This window comes from Hylobates moloch, unplaced genomic scaffold (assembly GCF_009828535.3).
Source record: "Hylobates moloch isolate HMO894 unplaced genomic scaffold, HMol_V3 SCAFFOLD_1, whole genome shotgun sequence".
Lineage (NCBI taxonomy): Eukaryota > Metazoa > Chordata > Mammalia > Primates > Hylobatidae > Hylobates > Hylobates moloch.
Window position 1 is genome coordinate 199,391,119 of NW_026652276.1, and position 15,908 is coordinate 199,407,026.

General features: G+C 35.6%; 1 long non-coding RNA gene across 1 annotated transcript in view; it reads left to right on the top strand.

Moving 5' to 3' along the window:
* Positions 1-1,477: 1,477 nt before the first annotated feature.
* The window catches only part of LOC131382910 (uncharacterized), a 36,401-nt gene continuing 21,970 nt past the window's right edge, over positions 1,478-15,908 (top strand). The window contains exons 1-2 of the long non-coding RNA XR_009212552.1: positions 1,478-1,583; positions 14,615-14,669. This is a non-coding gene — a long non-coding RNA (uncharacterized LOC131382910). The remainder of the gene's footprint in view (positions 1,584-14,614; positions 14,670-15,908) is intronic.

Consider the following 15,908-nt stretch of genomic DNA (forward strand, 5'->3'; position numbering starts at 1 on the left):
TCTGACCAGATCTATCAAGGCAACTGACCTATGACCAGCCTTTTTGTCTGTTTCTCTTTATGATTTTGAGAAATAGAATTTTTGCCATGTCTACAAGTTCTATAAAGCTTCATTTTCACAGTGGAATGACATTCTAACATTCTGTTTATATTCCTGGTCACAATTTTTCAATGTTCTTAACTCTGTTCATAAATTCGACTTGCCCACCAGATCTTCTTAAGCCTACAATTTCTTTAGAATAGTAAAGCTAAAAAATGTATTGAAGTATGAATTTTATTTTCTAATTTATGTTCAAACAAATTTTCAATGTCTCAATTTAAATATTTTATCGATATGATTCAGAAATCCCTTTCACCTGCAGGATATTGAGAAAGGTAACTTTATAACATCCTATTTTCCCTTTTTTACAGATTCCATTTAAACTGAACAGAACAAAGAGCTCTCTTCAAAAAATGCACTTGTGATTATATTCACTAACATACAAGTTCCTCTCACTTAGCCCACACTCACTAAGGCTAAAGCAGTCCAATCCAATAAAGTTATTACACTTCCTTTCCTGGTTCAGCCTAGCATCTTTTGGTTTTGTCTTAATGTCATCAGGGCCATGGGGAATAAAGGTTTATGTAATAACTAACTATGCTGTCAAGTATTTTTGCCCCTGACAGTTTTGTTTGTTTGTTTGTTTTGTTTTTGTTTTTTTGAGATGGAATTTCACTTTTGTTGCCCAGGCTGGAGTGCAATGGTGCAAACTCGGCTCACTGCGACCTCCACCTCTCAGGTTCAAGAGATTCTCCTGCCTCAGCCTCTCGAGTAGCTGGGATTACAGGCGTCCACCACCACGCCCAGCTAATTTTTTGTATTTTTAGTAGAGACAGAGTTTCACCACGTTGGCTAGGCTGGTCTCAAACTACTGACCTCAGCTGAGCCACAAGCCTCGGCCTCCCAAAGTGCTGGGATTACAGGCGTGAGCCACCATGCCCGGCCCCTGAAAGTTTTTAATTTTAATTTAAAGTTTATTTTTTGGTTGTTTCTCCATCCATAATTTTCACTCTTGCTCTGATGTGATGTCACCTTTTACTTTGTTTTTGAACAATTTCAGGTAGTTTTTATCTTCATTCCTTGACCTCAAGTATCAAGACTTTTAAAATATGATCTGTCAATCAATCATATCTCTTTAGGAGTCACCATGTTCTTTAATGCTGTCCTGTCCTTAGTTTAACATGCATTGCTTGAGATGTCATTCAGGTACTTCCTGTTTCAACCTTGACAATAATGATACAAAAAGATAACAACTATTTTCACTGCGAACAACAATATACTTTGTTTTTATATCATTGCATGTTTCAGGTTCCCAAGAGGTTGCTTTGTCAGAATGTATCCCTTCATTGGAAATTAAAATTTACATTTTTTTTTTTTTATGTTTTAAGAGACAGGGTCTTTCTCTGCCACCCAGGCTGAAGTGCAGTGGCACAATCATGGCTCACTGCAGCCTCGAACTCCTGGGCTCAAGTAATCCTTGGGAGCCTTGACCTCTCGAAGTGCCAGAATTCCAGGCGTGAGTCACCACACCCAGCCTACATTTAGTAAGTAAACTTTTATTTCTTATTTTACAATAATCTTAGGTTTTATATCTTCAGCCCATTGGAAACTACCCAATGCTTTGAAAAATACTTATCATTTACTCAGAATATGTCTCTTACTAGAACATTAAAATATACTGAAAAGCTCACATTTATTTTTTAGAAAATGTTCACCCTGTATCAAAATGGTTACAAAATACAAAGTACATGGTTACCAGTGCTTAGTGGAACATTGTAACATCACATCTGTGTGTGTGTGTGTATTTGTGTGCCTGTGTGTTACTTTTTCTAAGCATGCATAGATTTTTTTATAGGACTGTTAATATTTAGCATTTCTCACACTTACAAAATTCTGTACAAGGATTATGTCAGTATTGATCTTTTACTAGATTAGAGGAACTGTGTGTGTTTATTAAAAGTACTTTCTTCTCTCAGCAGTGGTGGGCCTTATACTATCAGCTTGTGTAACTCTGAATTCATGAAAGTATTTCAAAGCATATTGCAGGACAAAGGTGATAATTCCAGGCATGGCTTATGATTTAAAGTTTCAGAAAAACATCCCTTTTCTAACAGAAATATAGAGTGCTACTGCTAAGCAAAACAAAGCAATATTCTTTACTGAGTTGCATCGACTTTAAATACTTCACAATTTACTTTAAAGAAACATTTATAAGATAATTGTAGATTCACATGCAGCCTAAGAAATAATATAGATTCCATATACCCTTAAATTAGTTCTACCATGGTATCATCAGTATTACATAACTATAATACAGAATAACAACCAGAAAATTAACATTGATACATTATCTTCAACCTTATTTAGGTTTTTCAAGTTTTACATGCACTCAAATGGGTGTGTGTGTATGTACATATTTAGTTATATGCAAATTTATCTTGTGTGGATTTGTGACAACCCATACAGTCAAGATACAAATGATTCCATCACCAGAATCCCTCTTACTACCCTTTTATAACCACACCCACCTCCCTCCTGTCCACACCTCCATAAACACTGAAAATGACTAATTTGTCCTCTTTTCTAGAATTTTGTCATTTCAAAATTATTATATAATTGGAATCCTACATTATGTAATGTTTGGGACTGGCTTTTAATTTTACTCAGCATAACTCCCTTGAGATCCACCCATGTTGTATGTATTAATAGTGTTCCTTTTTTATTACTGAGTTGTATTCCATGGCATGGATGTACCACATTTTGTTTAACAAGTCACCTTTTGAAGGGCATTGGGTTGTTTCCAGTTTGGAGTTTATTACAAATAAAGCTGTGACAAACATTCGTGCACAGGATTTTGTGTAAAAAGTTTTCATTTTGCTGAAATATATGGAGCTTTTTTTCATTCCAGTAGTACAATTTCTGGGATATGTGGTAACAGCATGTTTAGTACTATAAGAAGCTTTTAGAGTAGCTGTGCTATTTTATGTTCCCACCTGCAATGTATGAGTGATCCTCTGCATCCTTGCCAGTATTTGGTGTTTCTATTTTCTATTTTAGCTATTCTCATAAGTGTGTATATCTGATTTGCATTCTGTATGGCTAACGATGTTGAATACCTTTTTATGTACTTATTTCCCATCTTATATCCTCTGTGATGAAGCATATGATGCGTCTTTTGCCCATTTTCTAATTAGATTGTTTGTTGTTGTATTTACTGTTGACTTTTGAGAGTTAAGCCTCCCACCACCTTATTCTACTTCCTTGATTGCTGGATGGAGGTAAAAGCTCAGCTCCCTTTTGGGTCCGAGTGACTCTTGGGGGTAGGCACAGAATACCATCCTGTTCCATCTCAAACTGCCTCATTACATCTATTTGTTTCCAGCTGGTGGAAGAGGCTCGCCTTCTCATTGGGCCCCATTTTCAGGGGTGGGGTGTAGGAACTAGAGTACTGACTAGCCTTGCTTTGCATTACCCCATTCAATGGGTTTGCTGCTGGGAGTGTGGAAGATCAGCTTCCCACTGGGTCCTGCTTACACCAGGATGTGAAATGCTGACTAGCCCAAGGTAATTGTCACTACCTGGTTCATTCTCCTTGATGCTGGGTGAGGGTGGAGACTAATCTTCCCACTGGATCCTGCTGACACTGTCCTGATTGAGTAATAATACCACTGTATGATTCCAGCAGTTGTGGGAAGATTAGCTCCCCTGCTCAGCCTCTCTGATACGACTGGGCAGCTAGTTTTTGCTTCTGCAACAAGAGGTAGGTTTATGATGAACTTCCTGTTCATCTCTGCTGAAACTAGGGGGAGGTGAGGGTGAGAAGGTGAAGGAAGACAGGAACTGGGAGTATCAATTTCTTTTGGTGATGGCTAGAGTTGGGGGAGTTGAATACCTTTATATGTATTTATTTCCCATCTTGGGAATGGGCAAGAAGATTTTCCATTGTTAGGTCACTGTTTTTCCTTAGCTAGAGGAAGCAGACTTTCTTAGGTGCTTCTTTTTTTTAATTATTTTTAAATCTGTGTCTGTTAGTGGTTCCAGGTTGGAGGCGTTAGCAGCACTCTGGCTGGGGTATATGGGAGGCAATATGGAAACCACCAAACTTGTTCTCATGTCATTCTGCAAGTCCTGGTGTCCTGAGGTAGGCTGCCTTCTTCTTTCCACCATCCAGAATCTTTCTGTCTTTGCTTGTTGTGTTTTGTCCAGGATTTTTTAATTGTAAGAAGGAGTAGCTGGGAGGAATGAGCCTATGCCAAGTTGGCTGGAACTAAAAGTTCATAGTAATTTACTTTTCACACATGGCAATTTTCAAGAAAATAATAAGTGGAAAGATTCCCATCTTATGCACAGGTGATATTTCATAAGGAAGTTACAATTTTTCCTGTGATATTCTTGACAAAATATTCCTCTTGAAAAAATGTTGACTTTATTTCAACTTCTTTATATCTTAATTGAGCGTGTATGACTCTTGCTGAAGATAATGTAATATGGTTCAATGTTCCATCCTGACAATTCTAATGTATATTGATGCTATAGATCTGGTTTAAGTTGGCTGTTTTTACCATTTATTAAGGAAGTTTCCACTCGTGGACACTAGTTTAGCTCCTCTTCCATTATACTTATAAATATGCATTGCATGAATATTTAAATGAGCAATGATATTATAAGCACTTTTTATTCAAAACTTACACAAAATAGTTGATCTTGTATGGAGCATCACTAAAGGTGTAAATGTAAAGTACTGAGTGGAAATGTGACTCACATGGGTCAGGATGCTCATGGCTGGCAGAGTCCAATGAAAAAGAGCAAGATCTGGTAGAAAGAAAGTGTTTTTATTAACCAAAACTAGAAATGGGGAAGTGGCCGATTTCCTACCCAAAGCAACCGCTTCGATTTCTGGTGGGAAGGCAAGAGTTTAAGAAGAGAAGATTTGATAAGGAAGGCACGCAATAAATGTGCTGAGTACAATGTCTGTGTGTCTTTTTCCCGTGGCTATCTTGGGTCCCAGCCCACCTGGACTGCAGGCTGGCATTGTCTCGAGTATGGCTGGGTTGTGACTTTGAAGTCATCTCCAGAATTTTGCAGCTGGGTCCCCAGGATTGGTCTGTCTGTCTCAAGCTTAGCCCCTGGAATTTCTAAGAAGGCATGTAAATAGATACTAGAATACAATTAAATAAATGTGAAGGGAGTATACATGGTGAGAAAGGCAGGGATGTGCAGTCTCTTTTAAGGATAAGGAAAAGACTTCTGCAGTTTCAAGGTTTTACTTGAAAACCAGTAGAGAGGGAAAAAAAGTTTAATAATGTATTTTGAAGTTAAGCTGCCTGGTAACAGAACTGTAAGCTCTGAGGAATGTTTTAATTAATCCATTTAAATATTTTAGAGTATAAACTATCTGGAGTCCAATGTAGGTTATAAAGAATTTTAAATGTTCTTTTTCTTTCCTCATAAGTTCAAGCATTTCATTTTAAATAAATGTGTTGGCACCATGTGCTCTCTGTAATACTAAATGATGTGCTAGGCACTGATGGATTCCAGATGGAGTAAGGACATGAAATTAAATAAGTCACAGTTTTTAATCTCAGGGAATGAAGATTTCATTGTTAAATACAGCTATGTAAACAAAAATAAAATATAATCATAGTAGAGTTTCATAGTAACTAAAACAAAAAACAACAACAAAAAACCCACTACTTAAAAATCTGATGGGAGTAAAATTAAAGGTGTCTCTGTGCTTAGGGAATTTATTAAGCTTGAGAGAGAAAATGGAGTTCACAAGGTAGAAAATGGGGAAAGAGCATTCTTATCTGGGGGACGTAAGAAAAATGGGCTAAAGCATATGTGGCTGGACCAAACTTTTCCAGGGAAGTTGATGAAATTGGGTTGGAAATGTGGTTTGAGCTAGGTCATTATGGCCTTATACACAGTTCTGAGTAAAGGAGAAATAAAGTCAAGTCCTGTAAACCAACATTAAACAGCAAATGTTCCCTGCCAAGTGGTATCAGCACTAGAGATACCTGAAATTCATAGCCTTAATGAATAGCAGAATATATTTTCAAAATGATAGTTATTTCAAGACTTTTGAATCTTATAGAATATGTTATTCCTCAGACATTTTGGAGAAGGAGAGATACATACTTTGAATAAAAAGCTCAGTGGCTAAGACAGTATAAAACCACTAATCTAATTAAGTAACCGTTCACAGAAGAAGACATCAAGCTTAAACTCCTACCACTAATTAGGAGGAAACCCTGTTCTCTTGTTTCCTCATGATAACTCATTAATAAAGAGCTAATCAAAGAAATGTTTCAGTGCAATTTTGAAATGATATAGACTAGTTGAGAGTGGTATTTAGGGAAGTGAGAATAGAGAGAAGAATCAAGGAGTAATAGTAAATAAAACCATCCTTTAAAAACAAATTAAAGAATCAAAGCCTGCTATAATGAATGTAGTTCCTAAAACGTTTTTTGGCATTATGAAACATGATTATATGCAGAAATATAAAATAAGACATTGCCTTAGATGAAGGTGAAAATCCTCCAAAACAATAAAATGTGGTTTTATTTTTTAATAAATAAAAAATGAAAATATGGCTTTGTCTGGAAAGAGGTTTTTTAAATTTTAGAATAACTTTAAATTATGGAAAAATTTTAAAGATAGTACAGGAAGTCCCCTAGATCTTTCAAATAGATTCTTTTAAGATTGACATCTCACATATCCATGGTACCTTTATCAAAATGAAAAATTAACTTTACTACAACACTTTATACAACAAACTATTTTGATTTCCTGTTTTTCCACTAATGTGCTTTGTCCTGGATGTAATCTAGGAGACTATGTGGCTTCTGGTTATGGTGTCTCCTTAGTCTTCTCTGATCTGTAACAGTTTCTTGGTTGGTACCTTGTTTTTTATAACCTTGCACTTTTTAAAAGTATTGGCCAAGCATTTTGTAGGATGTCCTTCAATTTTTGGTTTGCTGAGGTTTTCTGATTTTTAGACTGGGGTAATGAGTTTGGATGAAGAACAGAACAGAGGTGAAGGGCCCCTGTCATCACATCACATGAGAAAGTCCATGTTATCAACATGACATCACTGGTGGTGCTAGCCGTGATTACTGGGTAAGGTGGTGTTTGCCAGGTTTCTCCAGAATAAAGTTACCACTTTTCCCTTTCCTCACTTGGCTTGCTAGAAGGAGAGTCGCTAAGTCCAGTCTAAACCCAAAGGGGAGGGGATTACTCTTCACTTGCTCGAGAGAGGAGTATCAAAGGGTATGTGGGCATGAGTTGACACCGCTAGAGTAATTAACAAATATATTGGAGAAAACAATTTAGGTCTACCTAAGCATTATGTTTCTTTTTACAGTTTCATGGTTCGATGGATCTTTACTGAAGCAATTATTGCTGTGGTGTTCTAAGGATGAATTTTTTATTTCACTCATTCCCTTTTACATTTATTTGAAATCCTTTCATAAGGAAGATTTGTTCCTTCTTTCACATTTACTTATTCTATCATTTATATCACCATAGACTCAATGTATTTATTTTATTCTTTGGGCTATAAACCAATACTATCATTATTTATTTTTTGCACATTGTTTTATCTTTGGTCAATGGAACCTATTTTAAGGTGCAGCATTATGTATATATATATATGTATATATATATACACACAGAATATACTACATAGATATCATATATATACTATATACTGTGTGTGTGTGTGTGTGTGTGTGTGCACGCGCGTGTGTCCTTACTTTCTGACAATACAAGTTGCTCCAGGCTTATCTTGGTATTTTTCCCACACCAGCTCTAAAATTTATTCAGGGAGTTGTGGTTTCATTTATTAGAGAATGATACTTAGTAAGTATGATTATAGTCCTAGTTGTGCTCATTGCTACGTGGGTGTTACTGTGTTTAGAACCTTTCAGCAGACAAAGCTAGGAAATATACATATGTATACTGACCCATGTATACACTATAACAATTTGTATTTACCTGTATATATTTTTGTGTATATATATATATGGAAGGGTATGTATGTAGAGGAAATACATCACACAGATATTTGGGGAAGACTATTTCAGGTAATGAAATAACAGGTCCTGTGCTGTCAGATGAGAGCCTGTTTCACGTTTTCAAAGAACAGCAAGGAGATTGAGGTACATGGAGTTCAGTTAAAAAATAAATAAATAAACAGGAAGAGTGATAGGAGATAAATATTGAGAGATATAAAAGAGAAATCTCAGATCAGATCATCTATGTCCTAATAGCTTTTTAAAGTAATTTGGCTTTTACTGTGAGAGACACTCAAATACATTGGAGGCATTTCAACAGATGGGTGACATGATGTGAGTTATTTCTTTTAAATGAACCTCACCATCTGCCATGTTGAGAAGAGAGAGTAGGGGCACAGGAGGCTGTTACTAAGATTACTACCTAGTAATCCACATAAGAAATGGTGGAGCCTTGACTGGAAAGGCCAAGAATAACCAATGACTGAGGCAAAACTAGATAGAATGGATAGAGGACTAAAAAGTTTTGGAGTTGTCAATACAGAATAAGAACATGATGTGGAAGGATTTGAAGGGGAGAAATAAGAACAAAATAACATAAGGAATATAAACTCAGAAGTCAGCATGAAAACTCAATGCTTGTGCGTAGATAAGTTGTGAAAAGGAAGAACTGAGAGGCAAAAAACTAGGGCAAATTTTGCTATATAGAAGACTAAAATTAGGTAGGAAAAACTTCAGCATGACTACCATTTCAGAAAACCTGCAAACTTTAATTAAAATTGATGGACATTCTTGCCCACTAACATGGCTGCAGTCAGACCCATCTGTCAGGGTGGTGTGACTGCCATCAGGAAGAATTATGCCAGATTCACGGGCCATGGGTGCCAATCCAAAATAGTTTTGAAGATTGGTTTGATGAGGTAGAAATATACCAGAAATAGTACAGCTGAACCTGAAACATTCCACAGTGAGTTTTGTCAAACTTTATAATTCTAAGAAAAATGTTAAACCATTTAGATTCCGAACTGTTAAAAATCTTCCAGGACCTGTAGGCATGGCTATAAAATCTTAGCTGTTTCCACTAAAAAAAAATTTCATTTCAAGAAATACTAATTTTTCACATCATTATATAATGCGGAATACACAAATATTTCTATTTTATGTTTCTTTTCTAATTTTTCTGTCTATAGTTCCTACATTATCTAAGCCTTCTGGCTTTCACCAGGTGGAAATAAGAAAGTCAAGAATCTCTGTCTCTTTCCTACCACAAAGTATATTTTTACCTATTAATTCAGAATCAATTAATATTTTGTTTTATAGAATTCTCTAATGATAACTAAAAGCTAGTTGTAGGCATTATACAGTGTTTTTGGCCAATTTGATGGCTTAAGATAAGTGGGCTGGTTCTGGTTATATAACATAATGTTATATAAACCATATTTCTATCCGTATTACTTTTCTAGCATATTTGGAAAAAATGGAATGCCTCCTGTTCCTTCCTGAATTACCTACTTGGTAGCTGCATCCCCTGGCCTTATCTTCTGTTATTACATTTTTCTTGAGCCATTTTTCAAACCACTGCTGTTACCTCCAATGTTTTCCTGTTATGATGTTGCTGAAACTACTCGGAACTCAAAGCCAGAATTAATTCCCTTTTCTTAAATTCATGTTTTAATTCCCCTATGCATTGTGAACAGGAAGATATATATACACAGTAGTTTTTTACTGAAGATCTGAGATTAAATGGATGGCTAAAAGTGTAGGAGATAACACTTAAAACTGAATGTTAAGAGCTCACAGGGAGGGGAGGGAGAGCATTAGGACAAATACCTAATGCATGCGGTGCTTAAAACTTAGATGATGGGTTGATAGGGGCAGCAAACCACCATGGTACATGTATACTTATGTAACAAACCTGCACATTCTGAACATGTATCCCGGGAACTTAAAGCATTTAAAAAAAAAATGAGAAATGGGAGAAGAAAAATACAGGAGAGAGAGAGAAGTTATCCATCTCTCCCCCAGTGTGGTTATCATTTTGCACAGATTCCTGTGGGTATAACCCAGTTTCTAGTCTTGTCTTCCTTCTCTTTCTCCAAGTCGGCCTGCCTGTTTTCATCCAGCACTACCTGGGTGACCACTCAGGTCTTCCGTCAGGGAAATCCACGAGATGTGAGGCCCTCAGCAGAGAACTTCCTATATTTGACCTTTCCAATTAGAAATTAACATAATGACAATGTCCAAGTTGGGCTTTTGCTAGTCATGTCCAGCAGAACAGGCCAAGTTGTAATCTGACATCTCAGGTCTGTTATCCTTAATGATTTTTCCCATTGGAAATAAAAAAGATGACTTCTTCATTGCTTCTGTAATACTATTTACTTTGGTGAGTTATTTTTGGAACATACACACACCCACACAACGCAAAGGACTCAAGGAGAAATAAAAATTTCTTAGAGGCATTACAGTCTAAATTCATATTGAAGAGGCAAAGTTGCATGTTTTTTTTTCTACATGCAAATACACTCTCCCCAAAATTTTATTTTACACTATTTTTTAGAGAAGTTTCCACATAAATTTATTGCAAAGATATGCTGAATTATAGTACCATTGACTACTAGTGGCAACTTTTATTCACATAAAGATACAGCCCAAATTTGAAATTTAAGGTTTGTTTAACTTGGGCCAGGTCAAATTTGGGGTTAGAGTGTTTGGTCTCTCAATTATTTGTAAAAAGGTGAAATGGCAGAAATAGTTATAACCTCCAGTAATATGAAATTTGCAGTGTTTGTGTAGGGTGGGATGGAGATGCCTCTTGCATTATCAACTTTGTTTCAGAGTACTTAATATAGAAATATCTGGCTGACTATTCAAGGTAGTTCTACAAGGTGCATTTAGAGATACTTACCAGCTGTTACTTATACTCTTAGACAATGAACTTTATGTTCTGTCACATTTTTATCATCTAACTCGGTAAATTTCATCAGTGGAATGTGAAATATATGCCCTTTTTTCCATGAATACATTTCATGAGATAATTTATCAAAAAACAAGACATCACAGATTAATAGAAAAATTTTATCTAACAACATTTGACTATTTTACTGAATATTTTCCCATTCTTCTATTTATTTTAAGAAAAAAAGAAATTTTGAAGTCTTTTAGTGCAATATTTCAGAAACAGTTAATATGTGTCTTTATGATGGCATTGCAATTTGGATAATACAGATGATTTTGTATTAATCTCATTAAAAACATGTCAATTTGGGATTTTTCAAAGAATTGTGCTTAAGTATAGTATTATCCATATGTATGGTCATAGAAAATATATGTATTATTGTGCTGTGAATATATATTCACAGCATATATATATGCACATATCCAAATACGTGTATCCACACACACAAACATATAGGTGTATGGAAGCTTATCACGCCCTATATTTTTATGTTTTTCTCTCTGACTGCTTTCCCTTTCAATAATATTCCTTGACAGTCTAGACATATTAGTTCATATTGATCTTCTCATACTTTTAATTGCCACATAATATTTAATTGTATGAATATATGTTTGGTTAGCCTTTCCCTTATCAAAAACATTAGGTACTTGTGAATTTCTTACTGTTCTATTTTCTTACATCTCATTTTGTGCTGTTTCCCTAGAAATGAAATTGATGAATTATATGAGCATATAACATTTAAAAAATATATTCCAGATTACCCTGAATGCTTGTTCTAAATTTAAAGCTCTATCAGTTGTTTTCAATATCTTCACTGATCTTTAGTATTATCAGACTTTAAGAGTTTTTTCAGTCTATACGAAAATGATACCTGATGCATTGATTTTATTCCACCAAAGTAGTTATCTTTGGCTTCTTTTTAAACATAAATGTCTAATATTTTTTGAATTTGTTGTTCTTTGCTATATTTTCTATTGGACCTTTTTGTCTTTTTTATTAATATGTATGAATTATGGATAGTTTGATATTTGTTTTATGATACAAATGTATTCTCTGATTTTGCTGGCTGTCTTAAATTTGGGTTATTTTATAGAAGTGTTGACTATGGATGTATTCAAATGTATAAAATCATTCTTGACTTTGTTTTTTAGATCTTGTTTAAGAAAACCTCTACTATTCTGATGGTGTAATTTTTTTAATGAAAAGTCCCTCTTTATCTCACTGATTGTAAATAATTTTGCAAGCTAATAGGTGGCTGTTACAGAATTCTTACACAATCTAATGTGTTGTAAAAGACGATTATTAACACTGTCAAGAACATACACTCTGGTGGATAAGTGAAGACCTGTAAGACCAATTTAGAGGATACTGAAATGTGCAAATGAGAGATGATGATGGTTTGAATAAGCTGGTGATGGTATGAACACTGAAAATGATCTAGTCTTTGAAATATTTTAAAAGCAGATATGAAAATATTTACTGATAGACTTAATGTGAAATGTGGGAGAAAGATTATGTGTTAAGAATATAACCCAAAAACTTATTTTTTATGTTTACCTTTCCTGTAATCCTGAAAGTCAGTTTCAGAAAAGGAAAATCGTCAGAGGAGCCAGGTGTGGGAAGGATAGAGTGTGGTAAAGGGAATGTAGTCTAGACGAACTTAATTCTGAAAGTGTTTATTAGGCCTTTGAATGAAGATGTTGAATATACTGCTGGAAAACTGAGTATGGGGGCAAATTAGGGATGTGTGGTTCAAACACCTTAGAGATTCTATGGACGCAGATCTCAAGATAAATAACATAAGAATGTCACAATTGTAGCATTCACTTATACTGGTGGTTCTATAAATTGGTATTTTTAAAAATATGTAATACTCAAGTGACAATGCTAATGATTTTGATGAAGCAATTCAAAAATTTATCATAACAAATTATTTAAAACAATTTAAAAAATAAGGTGCAGGCACACACCTTTTGCTTGTATTATTAGCTATCTTACTAAGTCATGCACCAATAACATTAAGAGAAAGTAAATAAAGCTGGCCAAATGAAGAGTGTTATACAAGTTAATTGCCAATGAGTATTATACAAGTTATTGCCAATGAATAATCAGCATATAGATAACCACCTGCTCAAATATAATCTATTGGCCAATCTCTATTGCACCAGCATCATCCCCTTTTTATTTTGATCATCTTATCGGCATACATGTGTGCTGTACTCTCTCATACACACATATATGTATATATACATGCACGTATATATGTATATATATACATATATACATACATGTGTGTATACATATACATATATATATTTGTTTTTTTTTTTTTGAGTTGGAGTCTCACTCTGTCTCTCAGGCTGGAGTGCACTGGCATGATCTCGGCTCACTGCAGCCTCCGCCTCCTGGGTTCAAGTGATTATCCTGCCTCAGCCTCCTAAGTAGCTGGGATTACAGACGCGCGCCACCCTGCCTGGCTAATTTTTGTATTTTTAGTAGACACTGGGTTTTACCATGTTGGCCAGGATGGTCTTGATCTCCTGACCTAGTGATCCACCCACCTCAGCCTCCCAATGTGCTGAGATTACAGGCATGAGCCACCACATCTGGCCCTATCTTTCATATTTTAAAAGTCTTTTTACCTCATATCATCCTTCAGCTACCATCCTATTTCTATGCTCTCCTTTATGGCAAACCTCTTTGAAGAGCTCTTTGTTCCCGTTGTCTTCTTTTCCCTTTCTCCCCGAGACAGCCCTTGGATGTAATCATGAGTCATGTGAAGTGACACTGCAGCAATACTGACAGTCTTTTAAATTGTGCATATAGATATTTACTTTTTCCATAAGATTCTTTATTCTGTTCATCTTGATTAATGCTTTTTCTGTAGTGAATTTGTTAGCAAGTTAATATAATCTTGTCAATAAAATGGAAGATCACATGAACTTTTCCCTCGCCATTAATTGTTTCCCATCATTACAGATGTTAGGTAAAATTAGAAGTATTTATACTATTTAAATAATGCCTAAACTATTATTTTTAAGTGTTACAGATAAACTGCTTATAGTCCACAACTGTTATGATTATCTTAATGAATGAACCATAGGCTCTGGAACATGGGAATAACTTATAATTAAGAAATAATACTGATCATGCCACTGCACTCCAGCCTGGGTGATAGAGCAAGATTCTATCTCAAAAAAAATTATAATATTAATGTTCCAGGAGCTCAAATTCTATTGGAAAAATTCAGGATAGAAATCCTCACTAGAGATAAAAATTTTTGAGTAATCATCATATGAATAGTCCATTGTTCAAAGATTGTTTGTTGACTTGTCTCTCCTTGTATATTGGTTGGAAGTAAAATCAATCCCTTACATACATCAGTCTCTCTCTGAGACTTTTCTAGTCCATTGGGAAAAAAATGTAAATTCCTCTATTAATAACACATTGTTTAAATGCTAACAGTTTTGATATTTCTTGATAAATGGAGGAACAAATAGAGAAATAGGTTCTAAAATTACTGTTATATTATCATTTATATATTAATAGTTTTTCTTTGTTTATGTATGTGGACCTTTGAAATCATATAACTCTTGTTTTCATATAGGTGTGCTGAAGCCCTATCCCCAAGATGACTATATTTGGAGACAGGATTTTTGGAGGTAATTAAGGTCCTAAGAGTAGGATCCTGGTTTTATAGAATTGGTAACCTTATAAGAAGAAGAGAAAGAGTAATATTTCTCTCTCCATGTGCGTGAACTGAGGAAAGGCCATGTGAGCCACACACTGAGGAGAATGGCACTCTGAAAGCCAGAAAGTGAGCCCTTACCAGAATCCAGGCATCCTGGAACCCTGATCTTTAACTTCTAGGCATTGGAACCATGAGAAAATAAATTTCTGTTGTTTAAACCACCTACTCGGCTGGGAGCAGTGGCTCACACTTGTAATCCCAGCACTTTGGGAGGATGAGGTGGGCAGATCACTTGAGGACAGGAGTTCGAGACCAGCCTGGTCAACAGGCGAATCCCATCTCTACTAAAAACACAAAAATTAGCCGAGTGTGGAGGTGCCTACCTGTAGTCCTAGCTACTCAGGGGGCTGAGGCTGGAGAATCACTTGAGCCCGGGAGGCTGCGGTTGCAGTGAGCCAAGATCATGCCACAGTACTCCAGCCTGGGTGACAGAGCGAGACTCTGTCTTGAAAACAAAACCAAACCAAGCACCTACTCTACAGTATTTTCTGTGTCAGCGTAGGACAAGGTGTGAAAATGGGATCTAACTTTATTTTTTTCCAAATGATGAACCATCATGTCAGTATTAATTATTGATTTATTTGACTCTTTGTTTTTCTTTTACAAAATTGCCTCACATACTAAACAATATTTATTATACCGTTTTAACCTTAAAATGAGCTTGCTATTTAGGCAAGTTCTTTTTGGGGTTTTGATTGAAGTTATTTAGAATGATGTGAGAATAATTGAAATTTTTATAGTATATAAATTCTTCCCATGTGTGGATCTTCCATATCTCTCTATTAGTTTACTAAACATCTTTCAAATATTTTGTTATATTTATTCCACAAAATAGATAACTTAGGGAGCTATTATGAATAGAATCCTTTTTTTTTTTAAATCTCACTCTGTCACTTGGGTGAGTCTTGCTCTGTCGTCCAGGCTGGAGTGTAGTGGTGCAATCTCGGCTCACTGCAAGCTACATCTCCCAGGTTCAAGCAATTCTCCTGCCTCAGCCTCCCATGTAGCTGGGACTACAAGTGCATGCCACTATGCCCTGCTAATTTTTGTATTTTTAGTAGAGACGGGGTTTCACCATGTTAGCTAGGCTGGTCTCAAACTCCTGGCCTTAAGTTATCTGCCCGCCTTGGCCGCCCAAAGTGCTGGGATT